The sequence below is a fragment of the Arachis stenosperma genome, chromosome 3 (assembly GCF_014773155.1).
Source record: "Arachis stenosperma cultivar V10309 chromosome 3, arast.V10309.gnm1.PFL2, whole genome shotgun sequence".
NCBI lineage: Eukaryota > Viridiplantae > Streptophyta > Magnoliopsida > Fabales > Fabaceae > Arachis > Arachis stenosperma.
In genome coordinates this window covers 60,568,853-60,573,892 of record NC_080379.1, presented here as the reverse complement: position 1 = coordinate 60,573,892, position 5,040 = coordinate 60,568,853, and the positions used below count along the sequence as shown (strand labels likewise).

The window sequence follows — 5,040 nt, the reverse complement described above, 5'->3', positions numbered from 1 at the left end:
TACAGAAATACCAGTATTAGAGATAACGTGTCCTAGAACAATACCTTGTTGGACCATAAAATGATACTTTTCAAAATTCAAAACAAGGTTTGAACTAACGCACCTGTCTAATACTCTAGATAAACTATCCAAGCAAAGGCTAAAGGAATCACCGTATATGCTAAAATCATCCATGAAGACTTCCATACAACTCTCAATAAGATCTAAAAAGATACTCATCATGCATCTTTGGAAAGTAGCCGATGCATTACATAAGACAAAAGGCATCCTCTTATATGCATACATTCCAAAGGAACATGTAAAAGTAGTCTTTTCCTGATCTTCAGGAGCTATATGAATTTGAAAATAGCCTGTATAACCATCTAAAAAGCTATAATGTGATTTACTTGATAGGCGATCAAGCATCTGGTCAATAAATGGTAAGGGGTAGTGATCCTTACGAGTGGCCTGGTTGAGGCGCCTGTAGTCAATGCACATCCTCCAGGAATTCTGCACTCTAGTTGCTATTAGCTCTCCTTGCTCATTCTTCACTGTAGTGACTCCAGACTTCTTGGGCACCACTTGTACTGGGCTGACCCATTCGCTATTTGAAATGGGGTAGATGATATCTGCCTCCAACAGTCTGGTCACTTCCTTCTTGACAACTTCTAATATGATGGGGTTCAACCTCCTTTGGGGTTGACAGACAGGCCTTGTGATGAGCGGATAATTTATACACTTTTTGGCATTATTTTTAGGTATTTTTTAGTATATTTTAGTTACTTTTTAGTATATTTTTATTAGTTTTTATGAAAAATTCACATTTCTGGACTTTACTATGAGTTTGTGTGTTTTTCTGTGATTTCAGATATTTTCTGGCTGAAATTGAGGGACCTGAGCAAAAATCTGATTCAAAGGCTGAGAAAGAACTGCATATGCTGTTGGATTATGACCTCCCTACACTCGAAGTGAATTTTCTAGAGCTACAGAAGTCCAATTGGGGTGCTCTCAATTGTGTTGGAAAGCAGACATCTTGGGCTTTCCCGCAATGTATAATAGTTTATACTTTTTCTGAGATTTGATGGCCCAAACTGGCATTCAAACAACACCCAGAGACCCTTTTCTAGCATAAAATGCGATAACAGGCACCAGAACTGGAGTTAAATGCCCAAATTGGCACCAAAGCTGGCGTTTAACTCCAAGGATGGCCTATGCATGTGAAAGTCTCAAGGCTCAGCCCAAACACACACCAAGTGGGCACCGGAAGTGGATTTCTGCACTATCTACTCATCTTCTGTAAACCTAGTTTACTAGTTTAGTATAAATAGCACTTTTTACTATTGTATTTGTGTCTTGTCTTTGACTTTTTTGGGGAGTTCTTCGAACCCTTTTTGGAGGCTGGCCATTCGGCGATGCCTAGACCATTTTGTTCTTATGTATTTTTAACGGTGGAGTTTCTACATCTCATAGATTATGGTGATGAGCTCTACTGTTCCTCGTTAATTAATGCAAGTACTATGGTTTTTCATTCAATTCACACCTGCTTCTTCTCCAAGATATACTCTTGTACTTAATTCAGTTAAGTCAGACTGAAGGGGTGACCCGTGACAATCACCCTCTATCTTCAGCACTCGCTTAGCCAAGATCCGCGTGCCTGACAACCACAAAGCGGTCTACATGATGTTCAACGTAGTTACTGGACGACAGTCGGAGTATATTGTATTGGGTCTCTAATCAACGATTCACATCGTCTCTCTTGACAACAGAGCATCTGAATATGAGATTAGGATCTTCGTGGTATAGGCTAGAACACTAGACAGCATTCTTGAGATCTGGAAAGTTTAAACCTTGTCTGTGGTATTCTGAGTGGGATCTGGGAAGGGATGACTGTGAGGAGCTTCAAACTCACAAATGTTGGGTGCAGTGACAGTGTGCAAAAGGATCAATGGATCTTATTCCGACGCTAGTGAGAACCGACAGATGATTAGCCCTACGGTAGCTATGCCTAGTATTTTTCATCCGAGACGAGAAATCTGACAGTTGATTAACCGTACAGAGACCGTAGCCGGACCATTTTCACTGAGAGGATCATACAGATTGCCATGGAAGAGAGCACGCATGATTGGATGAAGACAATAGGAAAGAAGAGGTTCAAGAGCAACAAAGCATCTCCAAACGCTTATTTGAAATTCCCACCAATGAATTACATAAGTATCCCTATCTTATTTTACATTTTATTTATCTTTTAATTATCAATACCTCATAACCATTTGAATCCGCCTGACTGAGATTTACAAGATGACCATAGCTTGCTTCAAGCCGCAAATCTCCGTGGGATCGACCCTTACTCACGTAAGGTATTACTTGGATGACCCAGTGCAGTTGCTGGTTAGTTGTGCAGAGTTGTGAAAAGTGTGATCACAATTTCGTGCACCAAGTTTTTGGCGCCGTCGCCGGGGATTGTTCGAGTTTGGACAACTGATGGTTCATCTTGTTGCTTAGATTGGTTAATTTTAGTTTATGTTTAAGCCTTTTATCTTTGTTTTCGAAAAATAGAAAAAAAATTTTTTAAATCATAAAACCAAAAAAAAATATATTTTGTGTTTCTTGTTTGAGTCTAGTGTCAAATCCTAAGTTTGGTGTCAATTGCATGTTTTTAATTTTCCTAAGTTTTCGAAAAAAATATGCATTATGTTCTTCTATGATCTTCAAGTTGTTCTTGATGACTTCCTTTGTTCAATCTCATGATTTTCTTGTTTTGTGTTTTATGTTGTTTTTCATATGCATTTTTAAAATCATAGTGTTTGAACATTCAAAATTTCTAAGTTTGGTGTCTTGCATGTCTTTCTTTTCTTAAAATTTTTCAAAAATATGTCCTTGATGTTCATCATGTTCTTCAAAGTGTTCTTGGTGTTCATCTTGACATTCAAAGTGTCCTTGCATGCATTACTTGTTTTGATCTTGCATTTTTATGTTTTATTTCATTTTGTTATTTTTCTCTCTCTTCATTAAAAATTCAAAAATAAAAAATATATATTTTCAAGTAAATAATACAGAGAAATGAAGTTTCAGAACATAAGGCAAAAGAATCACAGATAAAAAGAGCTCACTAGCGTTAAAACGTCAGTAAAGAGGCAATTTGGGCGTTAAACGCTAGAATGGCTATCATTCTAGGCATTTAACGCCAGTAAAGGTACCATTCTGGGCGTTAAACGCCATAATGGGCAGCATTCTGGGCGTTTACGCCAGAATGGGCAGCATTCTAGGCGTTTAGAAGAAACGCCCAGTAAAGAAGGATTTCTGGCGTTTAACGCCAGCCAGGGTATCTGGCTAGGCGTTTAATGCCCAAAGAGGTAGCCACATGGGCGTTAAATGCCAGAATGGATATCATTCTGGGCGTTTAAAGCCAGGATGACACAAGGGAGGTAATTTCATTTCCAATTCAATTTTTTTCAAATTTTCATGTTTTAATTCATAATTTTAAAATCTTATCTTTCCACATTTTCAAAATTCCTTGCTAACAATTAATGTTTTGATTCAAAAAAATTTCAAGTTTGTTACTTTTTTGTTAAGAAAGGTTCAATGTTTGAATATTAGAATCATATCTTTTAATTTCTTGTTAGTCAAGTCATCAATTTTAAAAATCAAATCTTTTTCAATCATATCTTTTTCAAATCATATCTTTTTCAATCAAATCTTTTTCAATCATATCTTTTTAAATTTTGATTTCAAAATCTTTTTCTAACTTCTTATCTTTTCAAAATTATTTTCAAATCTTTTTCAACTAATTACTATTTCTTATCTTTTTCAAAATCACCTAACCACTTTTCCACTTCCAATTTTTGAAAATCACTAACCACTTTTTCAAAAATCTTTTTAATTAACTAATTATTTTAGTTTTAATTTTCGAAAAACTCTCTCTCTCTCATGTCTTTCTATTTATTTGCTAACACTTCTCTTCTACTTATAATTCGAACCCTCTCTCACTCCCTCTGTGTTTGGATTCTTCTTGTTCTCTCTCTACCTCATTCCTCTATTCTTCTTTTCTTATGACACATCAAGGAATCTCTATATTGTAACATAGAGGATTCCACTACTCCCTTTTGTTTTCTTCTTTTTCATATGAGCAGAAACAGGGATAAAAACATTCTTGTTAAAGCTGATCCTGAACCTGAAAGGACTCTAAAGAAGAAGCTAAGAGAAGCTAAAGCACAACACTCCGGGGAGGACCTTTCAGAGAATTTCGAAAAAGAAGTAAACATGGCAGCCGAACCCAACAACAATGCAAGAGATGCAAGGAAGATGCTTGGTGACTATACTGTACCAACTTCCAACTTCTATGGATGAAGCATCTCAATTCCAGCCATTGGAGCGAACAACTTTGAGCTTAAGCCTCAATTAGTTTCTCTAATGCAGCAGAATTGCAAGTTTCATAGACTTCTATCGGAAGATCCTCATCAGTTCTTAGCTGAATTCTTGCAAATATGTGATATTGTTAAGACCAATGGGGTTGATCCCGAGGTCTATAGACTCATGCTTTTCCCCTCTGCTGTAAGAGACAGAGCTAGGATATGGTTGGACTCACAACCTAGAAAAAGCCTGAACTCTTAGGACAAGTTGGTCAATGCTTTCTTGACCAAATTCTTTCCACCTCAAAAGATGAGCAAGCTTAGAGTGAAAGTCCAAACCTTCAAACAGAAGGAAGGTGAATCCCTCTATGAAGCCTGGGAAAGATACAAGGAATTAACCAAAAGGTGTCCTTCTGACATGCTTCCATAATAGAGCATCATATGTATATTCTATGATGGTCTGTCTGAGTTGTCTAAGATGTCATTTGACCCTTCATCTAAAAACCCCTGCAGAAGCCTAGGAACTCATTAAGATGGTTGCAAATAACTAGTTCATGTACACTTCTAAAAGAAATCCTGTGAATATTGGGATAACTCAGAAGAAAAGAGTTCTTGAGATTGATACTCTGAATGCCATATTGGCTCAGAACAAAATATTGACTCAGCAAGTCAATATGATTTCTCAGAATCTGCCTGGATTGTAAGCTGCATC

At 36.9% G+C, this 5,040-nt stretch overlaps 1 non-coding gene across 1 annotated transcript; it reads right to left on the bottom strand.

Moving 5' to 3' along the window:
* Positions 1-4,644: 4,644 nt before the first annotated feature.
* Positions 4,645-4,752, bottom strand: LOC130971297 (small nucleolar RNA R71). Its single transcript, XR_009082523.1, has one exon. It is a non-coding gene; the product is annotated as a small nucleolar RNA R71 (small nucleolar RNA).
* Positions 4,753-5,040: the final 288 nt, after the last annotated feature.